Source organism: Engystomops pustulosus, chromosome 1 (genome assembly GCF_040894005.1).
Source record: "Engystomops pustulosus chromosome 1, aEngPut4.maternal, whole genome shotgun sequence".
Taxonomy (NCBI): Eukaryota; Metazoa; Chordata; class Amphibia; order Anura; family Leptodactylidae; genus Engystomops; species Engystomops pustulosus.
In genome coordinates this window covers 97,274,862-97,298,369 of record NC_092411.1, presented here as the reverse complement: position 1 = coordinate 97,298,369, position 23,508 = coordinate 97,274,862, and the positions used below count along the sequence as shown (strand labels likewise).

At 42.5% G+C, this 23,508-nt stretch overlaps 2 protein-coding genes across 3 annotated transcripts in view; one reads left to right on the top strand and one right to left on the bottom strand.

The window, feature by feature from the left end:
- Window positions 1–23,508, bottom strand: part of LOC140112923 (olfactory receptor 10A7-like) — a 90,929-nt gene that overhangs the window by 38,377 nt on the left and 29,044 nt on the right. The window lies entirely within an intron of this gene.
- PLA2G4C (phospholipase A2 group IVC) overlaps window positions 17,369–23,508 on the top strand; it is a 38,041-nt gene continuing 31,901 nt past the window's right edge. Inside the window, exon 1 of one of the 2 annotated variants that reach the window (XM_072125835.1) lies at window positions 17,369–17,493. The gene's annotated coding sequence lies outside the window, so the exon portion shown is untranslated. Of the gene's footprint in view, window positions 17,495–23,508 lie in introns of both variants that reach the window. The other variant, XM_072125924.1, reaches the window with a different exon arrangement.

Sequence of the window (23,508 nt, the reverse complement as noted above, 5' to 3'; positions counted from 1 at the left end):
AGTAGAATATCGCAGAGGATCTGAGATTGCTGAATATCGGTCGTACGACATTAATGCATAATGCAAGGAAGTTGTGTTGCCTGTTGTGGAATATATTTGAAGCTGAATGATGCATCCAATAACAGAGATAGTAGCCGGTTCTGAGAGCAGGTCGTGCATCATTTTAGGAACCAAATTGGTGACATAAATCAGTTCACAAAAGGACAAACACTTGAGTATAAAATACATGGGTGTTTGGAGGTGACCACTGGTGGACACTAGTACTATGATCACTGTGTTCTCTATAAGGATAATAAGATAAATAAACAAGAAGAGAAAGAATAAAGGGATCTTAAAATCTTTGAGATTGATGAATCCAGAAAGGATTAAATCAGATGATGATGTGCAGTTCTCAAAAGGCTTCATTTACACTGTAAGGAGTGAATAGAAATCTAAATCAGAGTTGAAATTTTTTGGTTTGCATTTGGGGCAGATATAACCAGAGCTATTTAGTGCCACATGAAGTATCTGTATCTCAGTGCTATAGACAGTATGGGGCAGATATACCTTGCTAGTGAAACAGTACAAAATTAGGTGTTCTAGATATAGGGCTACGCCACATGCAAATGGTCTTCTTTATGCTGTGATTTTAAGCAAGAATGCAAGGACATTTGTGGTACTTTGTTACATTGTATGCTATTATGCTTTTTAGCAAACTCCACCCCTCCACCAGTGTAAGACTGGGGCTCCTTGGTAGAGGTACTCATCCATGCCTCCAGCTGCGTCACCCATCCTGCAAAATACATGCAGCTAGAGCCTGCTGTGCTTTCTGTAGATTTAAGATGACTACAAGATTTGAAATACTTTCAGACATACATTTTGTCTATATATTATATAGAAAACACAAAAAACTTACCAAAGATATGAAATGTGTTTTTACTAAACTAACTATTACAAGTCAGCATTTCCTGAAGAATTTGCTACAGTACACAAATGACTTCCATGGTAATAAATGTAACTTGATTGCTTAGTCTTATATATGTATGAATGTGTTCTATAAATATGTTTTCCCTAAGGTTTTAATTCCAATGAGGGATAGTTCATTAAAGTTACCGAGTTCAATTAATTGGGTGAATGTATATCATGTTTGCTGAAAACAAACAAAATAATGGCTTCAATTCAATGTATACTGAAAGTATTATATTTAATTGAACTAAGATTTAATTGAACTCAGATAAAAAATGTATTCATATGTACAATGCAATCGTAAAGTCTTCAGGCGCTTTCCTTTTTTCACATTTAGCTATGATGAGTGCCTGTGTTACCCCATAATTAGAGTGCTCATACACAAGCTTATACACAAGTGCTTCCCAATGCTCCACTCGGCTTCTCTTCCTTCTCCTCTTCACTCCTAACAAACCGGGCAGAGACACGTCTATGGGCTCTGCCCATGGCGCACAATATGATATCGGAAGTAGAGACCAAGTGAAGGGAGAAGGAAGAGTACCTGCTGTACATCGGGGAGCATCAGAAAGTGAGTATGTAAGTTTGCTTTGGGGAGACTGCCTGGGCACTTCATTACTGGGGAAGGCTTTAGGGTATTTCATTGGTGAAGGGAGGCTGTTACCAATGCATTTCCCACCTTTGGCATATACTTGAGTCAATACGTTTTCTCAGTTATTTGGCTTTGGCTTATACTTGAGTATAACAGTATTTGGCACAAGAGGATAACACATTTTTAAACTACCCTCTACATCAAATGTGGGGCATTGTGAGATTTGGCATCTATAGAATTTCTCATAGATGACAATTCACATCAGAGGAAGAAATAAGCAAACCATGTGGTGGAAAGAATTACCGATAAAGCTTAGAGACAGGATTGTCTGAAAGCACAAACAATATCTGGATAAGGGAAAAAAAATTCTCCTGCACTGCTATATTCAATAATTTTGAACTTGTGGTATATATGGTTGGGGGAGGGGGTCCCAAGTGTTGATATAAAATCCCTCCCATTCTCTAGCCTCATCCCAAATAGCCTAATTGAGTTAAAGCTAGAAATGCCATAAACCCTACAGGAGGTTTAGCCTCAAAGGATTCCCTCAGCCAGCCTGGCACAGACTCCCTTTCCCACCATTTGGTTTGGCAATTTACAAAGGATTATAAAAAATCCCAGTATAACATGTTGGTTATCGAGTTGCAATGCCCCAGAAGAAACCATACAGGGCGAAACCCAGGTTTGGACGAAAATGTGCAGCTGGCGTCTAGAGATGAGCGAGCACTAAAATGCTCGAGTGCTCGTTACTCGAGTCGAACTTTTTCCGATGCTCGAGTGCTCATTTCGAATAACAAACACCATTGAAGTCAATGGGAGACTCGAGCATTTTTCAAGGGGACCAAGGCTCTGCACAGGGAAGCTTGGCCAAACACCTGGAAACCTCAGAAAATGATGGAAACGCCATGGAAATGGACAGAAAACAGCAGGGGCAGCATGCATGGATGCCTCTGAGGCTGCTTAATCACACCATTATGCCAAAATTATGGGCAACAGCATGGCGATGACAGAGTGACCGAATGAGGCTAGATAGCATCTAAAACATCCAATAATTGACCCTGACATTATAGGGGATGGCATGCAGAGGCAGCGGCAGCAGCGGCAGGCTAGAGAGTGGCATGGCGACATACCCCAGATGGACTCAGGCTTCAAACCAATTAAAAAAAATCCTTTTGGGGAGGATAACGTGTAGCACTGTATGTATCAGTATTTTGCCTGGTTAAGGCGGCAGAGAGGAACCAAAGGAGGTGAGCAAGATGCGCTGAAATGATTTCCTATGTGAACAAAAGCTTGACGGTATATTTAGTCGATAACACAGCATGGTGGCGACATAGTGACCAAGTTCCATAACGTATCTGGTGAAACACATGAAAAATGAGCCTGACACAGCTCGTTTGCTAAGGGGACGACATGTGGATGCAGCCATGGAGTCGACTTCCATGATTAAGAGCGACAGTATGGGGCATCCATATTGCGCTGCTATGATTGAAACTTCAGGTCTCCAGCATGGCGGCGACAGATGGGCTGAGTTCCATTATGTATCTGGTGAAAATTCTGCCTGACAAACCTCGTTTGATAAGGGGATGATGTGCTGTATTTTCTGTCGCGCTCCAGCGTCTGGAGTATAGACAGTTGAAAGTTGCGCATGGAGACATTGGTGGGCGCTGTGGAGGATCGTGGAGGCGATATGGACAGGAAACAACAGGGGCAGCATGCATGGATGCCTCGGAGGCTGCCTAATCTTGGTATGGAGCTGGCGGCCCGCTGCCAGCGAGCTTTTGCCTGTCCAAGCCCCTGTGTCTCGGCTCCTCCCCACCCAAAATGGGCCTGGGGGCCAGAAGCGTTTACTTTGAAAAAATTATAATTTTCAAAGCAGGCAGGGTCGTTTGAATATTTCATCTAGGAATAATGGAATAGCATAATGGTTCTATTTTTTATTTTTTTTGGAAATGGTTACATGATAAAGAGCGACAGTATGGGGCATCCATATTGCGCTGCTCTGATTGCAACTTCAGGTCTCCAGCATGGTGGCGACAGATGGGCCGAGTTCCATTATGTATGGAGGCAGTAAGGTAGTAGTAGATTAAAGGTGCAGCAGTTAAAACTATGTTAGTTGGATTTTGGAATGGAGCTGGCGGTCCGCTGCCAGACGAGCTTTCGCCTGTCCAAGCCCCTGCCTCTCGGCTCCTCCCCACCCAAAATGGGCCTGGGGGCCAGAAGCGTTTACTTTGAAAAAAATATAATTTTCAAAGCAGGTGGGGGCTACAAACAGCACTTCTAAGAACCTTTTGTATAAGATCAAGTGTAGTACTGTTCTTATAAGTAATTGGCCTGGTTATGTCGGGGGAGGGGAACGTAAACAGATGCGCAAGTAGCACTGAAATAATATCGGTAAATGATAAAAGATTGGCGGCATATTTTGTGGATAACACAGCAGGGTGGCGACAATGTTAACAAGTTTGATGTGGAAGCTGTGAAAACAACCCAAAATTCTGCCTGACACAGCTCGTTTGCTAAGGGGACGATGTATGGAGGCAGCTATGTGGACGACTTTGGGAGGCAGCTATGGAGACGTGTGGAGGTAGCAATGGAGATGTGTGGAGGCAGCTATAAAGACGACGTGAGGAGGCTGCTATGGAGACAATTAAATTTGGATAGTGCCTGTATGTGGCAGTCCAAAAAGTTTTCAAACCAGAGGAGCAGGTAGGTGGCCTTCCAGAAAAATTAAGTAGATTGAGTGCCTGTATGTGGCAGTCCAAAAAAGTTTTCAAACCAGAGGAGCGGGTAGGTGGCCCTCCAGAAAAATTAAATACATAGAGTACCTGTATGTGGCACTCCCAAAAATTGTTTAAAACAGAGGACCTGGTAGGTGGCCCTCCAGAAAAATTAAATACATAGGGGCAGATTTATCAAGCAGTCTGAAAGTCAGAATATTTCCAGTTGCCCATGGCAACCAATCACAGCTCAGCTTTCATTTCACCAGTGCTCATGAATATTTTAAAGGGGAGCTGTGATTGGTTGCCATGGGCAACTGGAAATATTCTGACTTTCAGACTGCTTGATAAATCTGCCCCATAGTGTACTATAGCTAGAGCCAGTTGGCCCTGGCAAAAATATCCAGTTTCTCTGCTTTAGTGTACAAAGAGGAGGAGAATGAGGAGGAGGAGTGCATTCATTATTCAGGTTGAGCTGCGTTTACCTGGTGGAGAATGGAAATCCTGAGAAATCCAGGCTTTATTCATCTTGATAAGCGTCAACCTGTCAGCGCTGTCAGTTGACAGGCGTGTACGTTTATCGGTGATGATGCCACCAGCTGCACTGAAAACCCAATCTGACAACACACTATCGGCAGGGCAGGCAAGAACCTCCAAGGTGTACAGCGCCAGTTGGGGCCACATGTCCAGCTTTATAACCCAGTAGTTGTAGGGAGCTGTGTGATCATTTAGGATGAAGGTATGGTCTGCTATGTACTCCCTCACCATCTTTCTGTAAAGATCAGCCCTACTCTGCCGAGACTGGGGAACGGTGACAGTGTCTTGCTGGGATGACATAAAACTGGCAAAGGCCTTTTAAAGCGTACCCCTGCCAGTGCTGGACAAGCTGCCTGCTCGCTACTTGTCCCGCAGAAGTACGCCCTCTGCCGCTAGCGCTGTCAGAAGGGAAATACTGTTTCAGCTTGTGCACCAGGGCCTGCTGGTATTCATGCATTCTCACACTCCTTTCCTCTACAGGGATGAGAGTGGAAAGATTTTGCTTGTACCGTGGGTCCTGGAGAGTGAATACCCAGTAATCGGTGCTGGAATAAATTCTTTGAACGCGAGGGTCACGGGATAGGCAGCCTGGCATGAAATCTGCCATATGCACCCAACGCGCAAGAATTCACTCCCCTCACTGGCCTGACTTTCCATTTCCTCCTCCGCCTCCTCCAACTCCTCTTCTTCTGCCCATACACTCTGAACAGTGAAGGACTGAGCAATGCTCCCCTCTTCTGTCTCGCTAACATGCTCCTCCTCTTCCTCCTCATCCTCCTCCACCTCCTCCGATATGCGCTGAGAAACAGACCTGAGGGTGCTTTGGCTATCAACAAGAGAATCTTCTTCCCCAGTCTCTTGTGATGAGCGCAAAGCTTCCGACTTCATGCTGACCAGAGAAATTTTCAACAGGCCAAGCAGCGGGATGGTGAGGCTGATGATGGCGGCATCGCCACTGACCATCTGTGTTGACTCCTCAAAGTTACTCAGCACCTGACAGATATCAGACATCCACGTCCACTCCTCATTGTAGACTTGAGGAAGCTGACTGACCTGACTACCAGTTCTGGTGGAAGTTGACATCTGGCAGTCTACAATCGCTCTGTGCTGCTGGTAAACTCTGGATAACATGGTTAATGTTGAATTCCACCTCGTGGGCACGTCGCACAACAGTCGGTGAGCGGGCAGTTAGAGGCGCCGCTGCGCTGCCCTGAGAGTGGCAGCATCTGTGCTGAACTTCCTGAAATGCGCACAGATGCGGCGCACCTTCGTGAGCAAATCAGACAGATTTGGGTATGTCTTGAGGAACCGCTGAACTATGAGATTTAACACATGGGCCAGGCATAGCACATGTGTCAGTCTGCCGAGTTGCAGAGCCGCCACCAGGTTACGGCCGTTGTCACACACAACCATGCCTGGCTTCAGGTTCAGCGGTGCCAGCCACAGATCAGTCTGCGCCGTGATACCCTGTAATAGCTCTTGGGTGGTGTGCCTTTTATCGCTTAGGCCCAGCAGTTTGAGCACCGCCTGCTCTCGCTTAGCCTAGAGCTATTGCCTAAAGCTATCGACTGATGGCGCCATGCCCACGGATGGTAATTCGGAGGAGGAGGTGGAGGAGGAGTGGGAGGAGGAGGAGGCATAGTAGGCCTGAGAGACCTGGACCGAGGTAGGCCCCGCAATCCTCGGCGTCGGCAGTATATGAGCAGCCCCAGGGTCAGACTCGGTCCCAGCCTCCACCAAGTTAACCCAATGTGCCGTCAGCGATATATAGTGGCCCTGCCCGGCAGCACTCGTCCACGGCGTTGGTCAGGGCACGGGTGATGTTCTATGACACGTGCTGGTGCAGGGCTGGGACGGCACATCGGGAAAAGTAGTGGCGGCTGGGGATCGAATACCGAGGGACGGCCGCCACCATGAGGTTGCGAAAGGCCTCGGTCTCTACCAGCCTATCGGGCATCATCTCCAGGCTGAGTAATTTGGAGATGTGGACATTGAGGGCTTGGGTGTGTGGGTGGGTTGCACTGTATTTCCTCTTGCGCTCCAGCGTCTGGGGTATAGAGAGCTGGACTCTGCGCATGGAGACATTGGTGGACGCTGTGGAGAATCGTCGAGGCGAAGATGTGGTTTTCGCCCGGGAGGTGTTTGTGCCAGGGTCCTGGGCAACGGGCTGACTAGCAGAGGCAGCAAATGACACAGGGGAAGGAGCAGTGGTGGACCCCGGCCAGAGGTGAACGCCCTTGGTTCCATTGAGTGGGTTGTTTAGCATTCATATGCCTGCGCATACTGGTGGTGGTTAAGCTAGTAGTGGTGGAACCCCTGCTGATCCTGGTGTAGCACAGGTTGCACACCACAGTCCGTCGGTCATCCGGTGTTTCTTTAAAGAACCTTCAGACTTCAGAAAATCTAGCCCTCGCCACGGGAGCTTCACTACGTGAAACATTTGGCGCTGATGCACCAGCTCTGGCCCTGCCTCTCCGTGTGGCCCCACCACTGCCTCTTCCAACCTGTTCTCGTCAAGCACTCTCCTCCGTCTCAGAAGCACTGTGTTCACCTGGCCTATCAACCCAGCTTGGGTCTGTCACCTCATCATCCTCCGATCCCTCAGTCTGCTCCCCCCTCGGTCTTCCTGCCCTGACAACAACTTCACCACTGTCTGACAACCATGTTTCCTCATCGTCAGACACCTCTTTACACACTTTTTCCACTACGTCAAGAAGGTCATCATGACCCACAGACTGGGACCGGTGGAAAACCTGGGCATTGGGAAAGAGCTCAGCAGCAAACGGACAAGTGGTTTGTGACTCTGGGAAGGGTCCAGAAAACAGTTCCTCAGAGTATGCCGGTTCAAATGCCAAATTTTCCTGGGAGGGGGCAGACTGGGGGGAAGGAGATTGAGGTGGAGGAGTTGGAGGAGTGCTCACTGGGGTAGCATGGGTGGACTGCGTGAAGGCTGACTGGTGGACAAATGGCTAGAAGCATTGTCCTCAATCCACAACATCACCTGTTCGCACTGTTCTGGCCTCAACAGTGCTCTACCAGGAGTCCCAGTAACTTGAGACATGAAGCTAGGGAGTTTAGCTCTGCGGCATTCCGCTGATCCCTCATCAGCAGGTGGTGTCTCACCCCGCCCAGGACCACGGCCTCTGACCCCTGCAGTAGTTGGACGCCCTCGTCCTCTACCCCTAGTTCAACATTTTCAAAATTAAAGTCTATTATATAGACAAAACAGAAATATAAACTGTTAATTTTTTTGTGTTTTTTTGTGTTTTTTTAAATTTTTTGTGTTTTTTGTTTTTTTTATTATTTTGTATTTTTTAAACTTTTTTATAGAACAAAACGTGCAGATGAAATCACACAGCAACCACAGAAGATGATGATTGCTACGGCTAGTTTCTAACCTACACTGACAGCACACAACAGGATTTTGTGCTGTGCCTGTGACTTTCAGTTTTGGAAAAAAAAAAAAAAATCGGCAGACTGTGCCTAATTCAATCAAACCCCTAATAAATTGTCCCACTTAGGTGTTTGAGATGGATATGTGTCTCACTAAGAGCTAAATAGAACGTTCGCAAGTCTCCCTGCAAATTCGTCACAATATGGTACTAGCTGCACTACTAGTGCCAGCCAGCCCAGCCACAAGCAAATAAAAAAAAATAAAATATAACGCTATTGTAGCCCTAAGAAGGGCTTTTGGCTTCTTGTAGAATCACTCCTGCCTAACACTATTCTAATAGAACACCCTAACGCTTTCCCTGACCAGCAGCAGCTCTCACCTGATCAGGCCAGCCAACCACTGCTATCGACATGTAAGTGTACCACGTGATGCTGGGTGTAGTGCAGAGTCTCCTGGCCTGTGATTGGCTCTGTTTCTGGCCACCAAAAATCTAAACGCCGCAAGATGACATTTTCTTGAGCGGGCGAAATACTTGTCCGAGCACCGAGCAGTTGCAAGTATGCTAATGCTCGAACAAGCAGCAAGCTCGAACGAGTATGTTTGCTCATCTCTACTGGCGTCCCAATTGGAGTTTTATGTGTGCATTTTTATCGCTCTTTTGTGAGTATGTTTTTAATCTAAATAAATACTGAGTGCTAAACTGTACTACACTATCTGCGGGTGAATTTCTTCCAGCAATCTGTCGCAACATATGCTGCATATGGAGGAGGTCACAGGAAAAACGCAGGAGTGTTGGTCTGAATAGCGGTACATTCTTATCGGAGGATTCAGGAATTTCTGCTGGAGGAGTGTGAACTGCTCTATTTTGTGAGTGACCTATTGGAAGAAGGACACACGGAAGCAAGAGAATCAGGAGCTTCAGTGTGGTTGTCCGACGGCCGTGCCCCCCGATTTGTGTCACATGAAAGCCGTTGCCAATGCACCAAAATCCGATCGCGTGCGCCGAAAACTACTGTGCAATTCAGAGCAAATCGGAAATATTCGGGAAACCCGACGGAAAAGCGTCTGGCCCTAAGTAAATGTGCCCCCATGTTTTATGTACAAGGAAGTGACAGAAACCACTGCTGTGCCCCTCTGTGAGACATAGAGGGGCACATTTACTAAGGGTCCGTCGGACACATTTCCTTCGGGTTTCCCGAATATTTCCGATTTGCCCTGAATTGCACAGGGGTCTTTGGCGCAAGTGATTGGATTTTGCCACAACGGCGCCGGCTTTCATGCGACACAAATAGGGGGGCGTGGCCATCAGACAACTCGACTGATTCGGACAAACCTCGGAATTTAAAATTCAAATTGTGTCGCAAGATCGCATACACCGGGAAGAAGATGGTGAACTCCCGCGCACCTGAGCGTTGAAGTGACACATTCAAGAAATCGGGTGCACGCTGTAAGTGAATCGCCGCAGCTCCGAATCCTTGGCGGACATTCCGGATCAGCGGATGCAACGAGACAGGTAAGTAAATGTGCCCCAGAATGCTTTGGTTTCCACGCAGTCTACTACAGTTCAGCTGGGTGCAGGAACGTGTTGCCTTTACGTTGTAAAAGGAAAAAAAAAGGTATATATACACACATATATATATATATATATATATATATATATATACTGTATACCTTTTTTTTCCTTTTCCTGCAATTTAATTCTATTATTACCAATGTCAGGATTTGCTGGCATCTAGAGATCATTTTATACTGTATAGAATTTTTTTTTTTTTTTAACTGCTTATTTTATTTTTTTACAACCATTAAAGATTTACATACATTTACTTTGTGTCAAAGATTTCAAAGTATTTGCAATGGACAATGTACAGATAAGTAGAATTAGGTGACATAATATTTTTGCAATATCTCTATATTGTTAGATCTTTTTTTCTGTACATTTTCAGATGAGTAGATGTAAATCAATCAAATGAGTGACTAAGGTACGACCTAGGGGATCTCCCCAGGTGAAACAGTTAAGAGCAAATAAAACAGCAAGAAAAAAAAAAATATTACAAAGATAACAAAACGGCCTTGAGCGGATTTTTACTCAGAAATTATGCGAGGTATTTATTTGGAGAAGAATGTGGTTTGAGAGCATATGTCTCGTAGTGAATGTTTTGTATGGATATTGCCTTTATTTGCTTTCACTTCACCAATATGGGGGCTTCTAGTGTCCTTCCAAAATCTTGTGATTGCTATATTTGTAGCCATTAAAATGTGTGATGTTATGCGTCGGGCGCTTTTGACTAGATTGTAAGCTTCTTGCCAGAAGTGTTTAATTTTTGGGCAGGACCATAAGGTGTGTACTATTGTCCATTTTTAACCACATAACTTCCAGCACCCAGGGGGAGCCGTAGTGTATATTTTATGTAATCGGGATGTTGTAAAGTACGATGCCATATGGGATTGTATTATAGCCTCCAATTCTAAGGCCTATGGCTGTGGCTGTGGACTGTGGCTGCTAGTTAACTCGGTTTGAGTGAACTGCAATATTTTTTTTCAATAAGCAATGGGCTTGTATTAGCCCAAGGCTGCCCCAGTAATGTACCATCACTTTAGATATTTATGTAGCGGCCATAACCCACTTGAATGACACAGGAAGGATCAGCCTAGGGCAGTGGGAGCGAATTTGTGGCATGGGTAGCACTCAGACCTCTTTCTATGGGCATGCGGGCTGAAGGCAAGATTTCTTAGACAAGGCCAAGAATAGTCAGGAAATATCAATAATCTGGTTAGTAAATAATCATTAAATTATATACAATATGAAATGTAGCACATACAGTATTTTTCGGACTATAAGGCGCACCATCAATAAATGCCTGCTAAAATGCCTAGGTTCATATATAAGGCGCACCGGAGTATAAGGCGCACCTGATTATAAGGGTGAATGACCAGCAGGTGGCAGACCTGTGCACAGTTCAAGGCAGCTGTTGTCTGTAAATCAGTTTATATATAAGGCGCACTGGACTATAAGGAGCACCTTTGATTTATAGTCTTAGACTTATAGTCTGAAAAATACTATACTGTATATAATTTGATGATTATTTTACTAACCAGATTATTGAAATTTCCTATTGATAGCCTTGTCTAGGAAATCTTTCAAACATGCCAACAGCTGGTATGGGAATGGGATAAGGAAAACCACGCCTCTTAGCTACCTTGTAAGCAGCTCCCTTGACATCAAGCATGACCTACAAGAGCCCTTATGACAGGATGCGGGATTATAACCAAACCAGTATAAATATTCCAGAAGAAACAGATTCCCAACTGTAGACAGCTTTGTTTCACCATGATTGGGTCTCCTCAGTACAGCGTAGGGGGCTGGTTTGGCTGGGTGAGAGGCTTGTGACAAGGGTCGGGAAGTAAGAGTTCTGTAGGCGTGTGGAGTCTTATAGCCATGGATGCTATTTTTGATCAAATAGATTCGCAGTCAAGATAAAATCAGCATAAATGCAAAGAGTAGTTGACCTAAAATTTTAAGTCCTGCTTGAATCATCTACATAGAATAGAAGGGATTGCAATTAGAGATGGGCGTTCCGATTCTAATGAATTGGAATTCGGTTCGAATTTCAGGAAAACTTTGATTCGTCACGAACCCAAAGTTTACGGTGATTTGTGGGAACAAAGTTTTCCTCTTTTATTATCAAAATTTTCAATCTTGCCATTTTCAATCTTGACACTTCACACTACATGTGCTGTCTGTAGCGTCCAGCTGCTTGTACTGTACTGTGCTGTAGTGATTTTTGCTCCAAGTGTGTAGAATTTGGGGGATCTGTATACCCAAAATAGGAGTTCTTTTTTGTTGCCGAAGTGAATAGGAAGAAATATGTGTAAAATCCACATACTTTCTGTAGCGATTTCTGCTCCCACCCCAGGGTGTCCGTTTGGGGGATCTGTATACCTCAGATAGCAGTTCTTTTTTTGTTGCTAAAGTGAATAGGAAGAATTCTGTGTAAAATCCACATACTTTCTATAGTGGTTTCTGTTTTGGGGGATCTGTATACTCCAAATAGCAGTTATTTTTGTTGCTGAAGTGAATAGGGAGAAATCAGTGTAAAATCCACAAAGTTTCTGGAGTGATTTCTGCTCCCACCCCAGGGTGTCCATTTTGGGGGATCTGTATACCCCAAATACCAGTTCTTTCTTGGCAAAGAAATGATTTTATCAGGAAAACTATAATGTATGATGCATGTGGTGTCTCTAATCTTCAAATTCAAATTTAAATGGAAAATTTCAACTTTAAAATAATTTCAAAATTCATCATTGTGCCACAATGTGGCCTCCTCTGCTGTGGGCTCCTGCTGCCGCCACCTCCACACTCTATCTTTGTGCCACTCTGTGGCTTTCCATGTTGCTGCCACCATGTTGCTGCCACCTCTGGGCCCCTGCTGCTGCCGCCACCTCCACACTCTATCATTGTGCCACTCCGTGGCTTTCCATGTTGCTATCACCATGTTGCTGCCACCTGTGAGCTCCTGCTGTTGCTGCTGCCGCCACCTTCACACTCTATCATTGTGCCACTCTGTGGCTTTCCATGTTGCTGCCACCATGTTGCTGCCACCTGTGGGTTCCTGCTGCTGCTTCTGCTGATGCCACCTCTACACTCTATTATTGTGACACTCTGTGGCTTTCCATCTTGCCACCACCTCCACACCTCTGACCTCATACTGCTGCAGCCACCACCTCCACACTGTCATTCTGCCACTCTGTGGCCTACCATGTTTCCACCACCTCCATAATTTGTCATTGTGCCACTCTGCGGCCTACTCATGCTGCTGCCAACTGACCACTGTCTCCCTGGAACACCCTGTGATTTCCATAATTCTGTTATCACCCTTCACCACTCTATGACGTTGCCACTATGTTTGGTTTTCCCCTTCATTTCATCTGTCGGAAGGAATGAAAAGCCTGAGGATTGATAGCCAAAAGCAGGAGTGGATACAAATATCCCATTTACTGGTCATCTCTGTTTTGGATCCACTCCTGTTTGTTTTTGTCTTTAGGATATACCTGTTTTTTAAGTGATTCATCATGAATCGATCCGGGTCTAATCAAATTTTTCCCAAAAATTCGGCGAATCAGGTGGAACCGAATTTCAACAAATTCGCCCATTTAAATATCTCCATCTCTATAAGCATCCAATAGAACCATAATTTTGCTAATGCTGTGTAATATGCAGGTAACCAGAATAAGCTGAGTAGATTATTATATAGAGTGGAAATATGCTGTGTAATATGCAGGTAACCAGGATAAACTGAGTAGATTATTATATAGAGTGGAAATATTTATTGCCACATGTCATGTTATCATTTGTATCTCTGCTTAATGTTAAAAGGGCCCTTTTTCTGGCTCCTCCATAGAGTACACATTGTCAAAGAGTTCTTATAGTAAAACTGGCCTTTTCCAAAAAAAAAAAAAAAACATAAGTTAGATGAAACTTCTATCGAACTTATCTTTCTTTTGGAAAAAGACAGTTTTACTATAAAAACTATATGGCAATGTGCCCACTATTCTGTATAGCAGGAGTGCACAACCTTTTTTGGCCCAAGGACCGCATTGTCATACCTCTACCCTTCAGGGGGCTGCACTAACTGAAACCCTAGATGCGCCACAAACCATAGTGTAGAGTAAATACCCCCCAGAAACCACTACTGCATAATACTGCATTTGTTTAATAATTAACTTAAACCCTAGAGCAGACTACAATACAGCGCACAAACAAGACAGTATTAACCCCTTAAGCATGCAGCCATTTTATAGCTTAAGGCTCAGCCCCATTTTTTGTATTCTGACCTGTGTCGCTTTATATGGTTATAACTTTTGAACACTTACTTATCAAAGTGATTCTGAAATAGTTTTTTTTTCCCACATGTTGTACGTCATTTTAGTGGTAAATTTTGGCTGATAAGTTTTGCATTTATTTACAAAAAAAAAGAAAAATGCTGAATTTTCTGAAAATTAGCTTTTTTCGAAATTCAAAATTATTGCGTTTTCAGGCAGATAGATTTACCACCTAAATAAGTTGCTGAATAACATTTCCCATATGTTTACTTTACATTTTTATAATTTTTGAAATGTCTGGATGATTTATTTTGATGCCGCGCGGCTTACAAATCGAATATCGATTTTCTGTATTTTCAGAATTGACTATTTTGGGGATGAATACCGTTTTGAATTAAATTTTTCATATTTAACATCAAAACCCCCTATGTAATCAACCCATTTTCAAATATGCACCCCTCAAATTATCAGAAACAGCTTTTAGGAAGATTGTTAACCCCTTGAGATCTTCATAGTTATCAAATCAAAATGGAGGTGAAATTTACAATGGTAAAATTTTGTCGGTTGTACGTTCATTTAGCCCTAAAATTTACACATATCCAAATTAGAAAAATAGAAAACCACCATACAATTTGTTCTGCAATTCCTCCTGAGTACAGGTACCCCCCTCATGTGGCCGTTACTTGTCTTATGGGCACACAGTGAGGCGCAGAAGGGAAGGAGCGCCCTGCAGCTGCCAGGATTTTAGTTTTCCCATTGGTCCCTATTGTAGGCTATAAAATTTTAGCTTTTTTATCATTATTGGGGCCATGTGATGGCATTTTTTTTTGGCGGGATGAAATGCTTTTTCCAGTGTTACCATTTTGGTATCCGCTATTGTTGAAAATTTAGGAACTTTTTTTTTAGGGAAGGAGTAGAAAAGCATAAATTCTGTACTGGATTTTTTAACTTTTTTTTTTGGTGTTTACCGTATAGCCTAATAATAATGTTATCTTTGTTCTTTGGATCGATACGATTATGGGGATACCATGAACATGAACATTTTTTCTACCGTTTTACTAAATTTGACAAATAAAACCCTAATGTGGGAAAAAATCTATCATTTTTGCATCGTCGTCTTACAAGTGACATAATATTTTTACTTTTTTGGCTATGGAGCTGGATCATGGTTTGTTATTTGCGGGACATGTTTACTTTGCAACAGCATTATTTTGGAGTACATATGTTTTTTTGATCACTTTTTATTGCATTTTTTGAGGGATTGCATAGGTAAAAATCATAATTTTTGGCAGGTTTTCAACAGTTTTGAACAGCTTTAATCATGCTGGTTCAACAATTATTTACTTTTATTCTACGGGTTGTTACAGATGTGGTGATACTATATATGTGGGGTTTGTGTCATGCTTTAGACTTTTTTAGCGTTATATGTCTCTTTATATGTTATTGGGCTTATAGGCAATTTTATTGAGTTATTACTTTATTTTTTATTGAATAACATTTTTTTTTACTTTTTTACTAGTTCCACCATGGGACATGAACAAGCAATCATCTGGGGGCTATTTTTGTACATTGGGGGCAGTATTATATAGGTACAAGAATATAACTACTATAATACTGCTCCTATGTACAAGACTATAACTACTCGAATACCCTCCCCCTATGTACAAGAATATAAATAGTATAATACTGCCCCCAGTTCTACTTCCCCCTCCCTCCTGCCCCCAGTTCCAGTTCTCCCTTGCTCCTGCCCCCCAGTTCTAGTTTTCCTCCTGCCCCCAGTTCTAGTCTCTCCCCTGCTTATCCCAGTTCTAGTCCCCCCCTGCTGCCCCCATTTCTAGACCCCCGTCCTGCCACCAGTTCTAGTTCCTCCATGCTGCCCCCAGTTCAAGCCCCCCCATCCTGCCCCCAGTTCTAGTTCCCCCATGCTGACCTTATTTCTTATCCCCCTGCTGCCTCCAGTCCTAGTTACCCCCTGCCTACCCCCAGTTTTAGCTCCCCCATCCTGCCCCCAATTATAGTTCCCGCCTGCTGCCCCCCAGTTCTAGTCTGCCCTTTGCTGCCCCCATTTCTTTTCCCCCTCTGATGCCTTCAGTTCTAGTTACCCCCCCCCCCTTGCTGCCCCCAGTTTTAGCCCCCGTACTTTTTTTTAGTAAACATAAAAAAAAAAAATTAGGTTCAGGGAATGGCAGATGGAAATAGGAGAAGCATATGGTACTTGTTCTTTTGTCAGTGTAGTATAAAGTTGGTTTTAACTATCGCAGGTTGTCCATGCCCCCACCAGTCAGGTGGAAGGGGCAGGTTATTTTAAATAGAGTGGTAGTTCCATCTTATGTTAGATCAGGCCTAAGGCTTCAGCCCAAACACGTTGATTGATTTACACGTGTTTACAAGGATTTTTCATGGAAAAAAGTCCCTGAGGAAGTGCCAGATGTTATTTTTTTCATTTATTTATTAATTTCATGAACAATCCTTGAGCTTACCGTGCACCACAAGGACTCTTTTGGTGGCAGAGCATGTTTGAGCGGGCGTCTACATTACTGCAAATATATAATCATATAAGGTTTGCCTGCCATTTCCGCTGTGCTTGCTATAAGTCGTTTAGGAGCTTACTAGGATTTATTTTGACTACTGTTTTTTTAATTCCTTGTTTTCTTACCATCCATTTTACCTAACGATGCAACACTCAAGTGTCCTCTTGATTCTGACCTGTCCAGTCTTTGTCTATGTGTTTCCACTTTGGCACAGGAATGGAATGTTTACCAGTTGTCACCTACGAGGCCAGGGGATTAGGTATGTACAGCATGGTAAGGGAATTATTATTTCTGAGTGTCTGGAATTTGTCTAGTCTCCGTGTTTACACTTTGGTGCAGGTAAGGAACGTTGACCAGTTGTCACCTACTGCTTAGGTTAGGCTGGGCATTTAGGTATGGACAGCTTGGAAGGGGATTTACCCTTTGGCTCACTGCTTACAGTTATTATAGCCCTTCCGAGCAGTTCCCTATCAGGATTAACACAAGTAACATTTTCGGAGGGGTGGAGGATGCTATGTACCAAGCTACACACTCTCTGACAATGGTCAGTTTTTCTTTTGTAATGTATTTTGGGTCATTCTAATAAATAAAAGTTCCTATTACAGGAGTATATATTCTCCCAGAAGGCGGCTTTTTTCTTGTAAGTGATTGATACTCAATAAGTGAATGATAACACTATCGATACCCTACAATTATTTATTTTTCCTTATGCTCATAATGCAACAACCAATCTTTTTAGATGGTATAAGAGAGTCAGGCGTGTCTTTTATCCAGGAGGCAGAATCAGGCTGGAAGAAGGGAGGGAGCTATCAGCCTTCTCTGATATGTATATGTAGCTACCTCCCTCCACAGAGTTCTTCTCTCCTCATTCAACACTGCTCTCAAGAGTCTGCTCCACTGACGTCAACCTTGTTTCTGGAAGAAAAAACAGTCTGACTCACTGATCTGGATCTCCTGCTGAAAACAGTAAGCATCATACTATCTGTGGATAGCAGCTCTAATTCAATTGATTCTTCCTCTTCTTGTCCTACATTTATGGTGGCAGAAAATTGTTTTGTTCCACTTTTTAATGTAGTTATCAAGCTAAAAAATGTAATTGCTTCAGAAAAGAGAATTTCTATCTGTACTTTATCTCAACTCAATTTATAATTGTTTTTGTTTCAAACACTTCAACAAAAAACTTGAAAAACCTGATAAAAAAGCTGTCCACCGCCTACAGTCCGTAGAAGAATGATGTGGTAGTGGGCAGTGAAGTAACTAGAGTCCTCTGGGCCCTGGGGAAAAATTCCTAGTGGGGCCCAAGCGGAAAAATTCCTGTTACGACCCAACAGTTATGACCATTATTTCAACAAAAAGATCAACACTGTCATTGTAATAATAAGTAATTTACAGTACCTAATATTTGCAGTGACTAATAATAGGGGTATTGAAAAGCACCTTGCAAAGGACAATGTCACCCAAATAATACTTCTACACCTTTACTACAGAAAGACTGAAAAATACCATAACCAAATATATCTGCAGTATATCCAAAGACTAATATACTACAGTGACATTATAGTAGCTCAGCACAGAGAATACAACTAAATCCACAGACTCACTCAGAGGTCACACTAACATTTTTCCAGAAGGGTAATAATACCATTTTTGAAGAGTATTTTTTAGCCAAGGAGGAGTATGAAATTTTAAACAATGCATATAGTAAACAACAACTATAGTTGGTATTGCTTTCTTTCCTTGTTCTATAGATGCAAAACAGATTGTTGTTGCCGATAGCAACCGTTTCAGGAGAAACCATCTTTGATCGGGGCAAGCTCTTCTATACATTCTCCGAATTGCATTTCAAAACGCATTTTAGAAACTGTGTGTGAACATGTTAGAGATTTTTATCTAGGGCTTAACCGCCCTTACTTCAGTTGTAAAGGTGACTTTCAAATTAACTCTTTTACAGCCAAAAATGGCTCCCTGGTACCAGGAGGAGAACAAACCTAGACACATCAGTCTCTAGTATATGTAGAAAATCTTCCCCGTTTATTAGTGTGCAGTTGCATATATAAAAGACCGAAACATCATAATCAAAGGGGCGTGACAAGCAGATAGAATACTGTAATGCTATTGGCCATAATGAATTTACCAGCACATTCTCGGGAAAAGGTTAATGAAGTGTAAACTATTCCCTGTTGCTCAGACTAACTGGCCTTGTGTTAGCTCTGTTAAGTCATAACATGGCCTTCAAATAGAGAGAAGAAAGAAAACAGTGAACACTTTCACACTGGATGAAGTTTGAATAGTGACTTTAGCTGGACAGTGGTTAGCATGAACCCCGGCTAATACTAAAATGGCGGCTGTTTGGTTTTCTTGGTCCAAGATGGCCGCTGTAGAGGAATATATAACAATTGCAAACTTACACTCCATGCAGCAAATTAACCTCTGTTACTCTTTAAAATAAAAAAAATAAAAAAATGTCAAGTAGGGCACACATTGGCCCACATTTACTAATAGTTATTGTGCAGAGTGCTTCTGATTCATGAAGACCAAATCTAATGCACGCTGTGGGTGCCCAAAGTGCTTAAACTAAGTGCCCCAGTTTTTTTCTGTTGAACTCAGTTTAATGGTCGTGCCCCACAATGCAGCCACAACACAATACTAGTACAAACACTACACAAATACACGTGCACCAATCTACACATGTATTTATATGCAGTCCGCGCCAGTATTCTGTTGTTTGTTTACACTAAATGGTTAACTTTTAGATGCCAGCCCATAGATGCTCAAGGAATGCAGGCATGTAAGGAGCAGGAGGACAGGGCCAGATCAAGGAGCACATGGAGGAGGGGGGATGTAGAGGTTGGAATATACTGATGGGTGAAAATAAATAGCGTCTAGCTTTAAATCAGGAGGACACCTGTTATCAGTGTCTGTCCAGAAGCCGCAGAACAGGACACATACATGGAGAGAAGAGAGGCAGCGCAGGGCTCTGCATGGAGGGAATAGTGTAAGCTTCCATCCCCCGGCAATGTGTGACCACTCCAGAGCACCATCTGCAAGCAGCTCCCTTTACATCAAGCATCACCTACAAGAGGCCTTATGACATGATGCGGGATTACAACCAAACCAGAAGGAACAGATAATCCCGCATCATGTCATAAGGCCTCCCTTAGGTCATGCTTAATGTCAAGGGAGTTGCATATTTTCCCAGAATCCCCCAAGTGGAGCATCCATGGCTATAAGACTCCACGCACCTACATTGTTGCCTCTCTGTAAGTCTCTGTAAGGAGAACTCTTGAATCCCAACCCTCCAAAATATACACAGTCAGTCATTGACATACAGTATGCAGATTTATTCTCATACAGTTTACACAGTCACTTTCATACATTATACACCGTCATTCTCATACAGTATACAGACACTGTCATTCACATACAGAATACACAGTCACTCTAATATAGTATACAGTCATTCACATACAGTATACACAGTCATTCACATATAGTATACACAGGTATTCCAATACAGTATACAGACAGTCATTGTCATACAGTACACACAGTCATTCACATACACTATACACAGTCATTCTCATACAGTATATACAGTCATTCACATACACTATACACAGTCATTCTCATACAGTATATACAGTCATTCACATACACTATACACAGTCATTCTCATACAGTATATACAGTCACTCTTATGCAGTATACATAGTCATTCACATACAGTATATGTACACAATCATTCTTAGGCTGCATTCACACTGGGACGTATATATGGCAGATGGCAATGGGCGCAAACGTGCGGCACCGTACCATTCCGTAGCCGGGAGAAAGATAGGACATGTCCTATCTTTCTCCGGAATACGGCACCGCGCCCCATGTTTCTCTATGGAAAGGGCTGGTTGAGGGGCGCACACCCCTCCTCCTCTCCCCAGTGCCAACGGGTGCCTGCCGTATGCGGTTCGGCTGGCAAACGTTAGTGTGAATATAGCCTTATACAGTATAATTCCTCCTAGGAATGTATAAAATGAAAACAGGGTGTTGTTAATACAGTATACAGACACTGGTGCACATACAGTTTACAGACGTTGGTGCACATACAGTATACAGACACAGTCATTCTCATAGAGTATGCACAGTCATTCACATACAGAATACACAGTCACTCTCATACAGTATACACAGTCAGTCATTCACATACTGTATACACAGGCATTCACATACAGTATAAACAGTTATTCTCATACAGTATACATAGTCATTCTCTTACAGTACATAGTCATTCACATACAGTACAGAGACAATCACATACAGAATATAGTCATTCACATACAGTATACACAATCATTAACATACAGTATACAGAATCATTCACATACAGTATACACAGTCATTGTAATACAGTATACAGAATCATTCACATACAGTAAACAGACACAGTCATTCACATATGCTATACAATGTCATTTGCATACAGTGTACAGACACAGTCATTCTCATACAGTATACACAGTCATTCACATACAGTATACACAGTCATTTGCATACAGTGTACAGACATAGTTTATGCACATACAGTAAACAAAGTGCCATAGGTTCGCCACCACTTTCATAGAGCATATACAGTCATTCACATACAGTATACAAACATTCTCATACAGTGTACTAAGTCATTCTCATACAGTATACAATGCCATTCAAACACAGTATACAGGGTCATTCACATACAGTATATACAGTCATTATTACACAGTATACAGACTTAGTGATTTACATACAGTATACACAGTCAGCCTCATACAGTTTACAAACAGTCATTCTCATAGAGTATACACAGTCACTCTCATAGTATACACAGTAAGTCATTCACATACTGTATACAGTCACTCTCATACAGTAAACACAGTCATTCTCATACAGTATACACAGTCATTCACATACTGTATACAGTCACTCTCAACAGTATACACAGTCATTCTCATACAGTATACAGACACTGTCATTCACATACAGTATACACAGTCACTCACATACAGTATACATAGTCAGAGATTCACATACAGTATACACCATACCTCCCAATATTTCTGGAAGACAAAGAGGGACATGCTGTGGCAATCCCCTTAAGCCACACCCCCAATCACGCCCTAGCCACTGTGTGTAATTACTTGGTGAGCACAGCAGTTCAGCCGGCAGACAGGGAGTCCTTCCATTATATTCCCCAAAAGTCCTAATACATCAATATTTTAAAATGGATTTTTCAGTTGGCAACCAAATGTTGGAAACCCCATTTTATTCCATTTTGCAACACATAAAAATTTGAATATAAAGAGATCAAAAGATCATATAGTCCCCAAAATAGTATTAATGTAAACGTCATCGAGTACCACAAAAATGACACTTACAGCTACTTACAGAAAAGTATAAAAAAGTTATTGTTAAGTTATCTCAGAAAAGATTCACTAAAACATAACAAAACCTGTCTGAATTTGGCATCCCCTTGATTGTCCTGACTCAAAGAATAAAGGGGAGCTGTCATCTGGAGCACACAGTAAAAGCCGTAAAAACATGACAGAAAAGAAAATTGTGGGGCTGTTTTGTAAAACTTTCCACATTTGGATTTTTTTTCAGCTTCCCAGTACAAGGTATGGAATATTTAATACTGGCACTAGGAAGGACATTTAGTTATAAAGAAAACAATTCCACCCACTGCTTTTTACGTCATCAGAGAGATATCACCATCTGTCCATATATGGATCTCTACACCTCCCAGACACAAGGTCTCTTTTCAATTTAATTGAATTCAATTACATACATTTTTGCTGAGTCCGTCATTAAGGCCCCTTTCACACTTGCGTTTTTCACATGCGTTTTCTGCGCGTGCTTTTGACGCGCAGAACTTGCATTGCACTCTGACCCATTGTAACCAACGGGTCTTTTCAGACTTGCATTTTTTTTTACGCACACACGCACGTTTTTTTAACGCGTGTTTAAATCTCAACATGTTCTACTTTTGCAAGTCACGCGCGTGAAAAACGCAGCAAACAAGTCTATGGAGATGCATCAAAAACGCATTGCACTCTGAGACACATGCAAGTGCAATGTGTTTTTCACGCATCAATTGCCATAGAAAAGATAGAGCTCAGTCCTGAGTCCATTTCACGCGCATTTTCTGCGCATTGAAATTGCATTGAAATTGCATCAAAAACGCGTGTGAAAAACTGAGTCACTGAACAAACTCTGACTGAAAACTGATTGAACTCTGATGCAAAATGTGCGTTTTTTAACTGACCAAACCCTGATCGCACCCTGATCAAACTCTGACGTGATATGCAACGCACGTGTGGAAGGGGCCTTAAAGCCACAACCTCCACACTCCACCTGCCATAGAGACACAGGACAGAGTCTCTACCCACTAGGGTATGAGCTTAGTGGTTGTCTATGGGAGGATTTTGTGTAACTAAGAGCTTCACTGTTACACTGTGACACAGACTCTATGCAGTGCTATATAGAGAGAGATCTTCTCAGCAATTATTTTTAAGGAGATGATTATTATTATGGAGATGATTATTAGTAGATTAGAAACCCATCAGCTTTTTTCCATATGTGAAAAAAACGGATGGTGTACGGATGGTGTATGGACTGATCACAGACATCATGTCTGCATTTTTTGCAGATAAGCAGCAACATTGCCTGTCTGAATGAGCCCTTATTTTTTGTCTTATACATTTTATTCATTTGATTTAACTGTATTATTTGTCTAAAATATTATAATCTCCATAATAAAAATAATCTCTGAGAAGATCCCTCTCCATATACCAGTATATTCAGTTGTTCAGTTTAACAGTGAAGCTCTTAGTTACACAAAATCCTCCCATCGATGATCACTAAGACCATTGCCTAGGGGATAGAGGCTCTCTATATGTATGGCAGGTGGAGTGTGGAGGTTGTGGGTTCAAATCCCAGGTTCAATTTATTTCA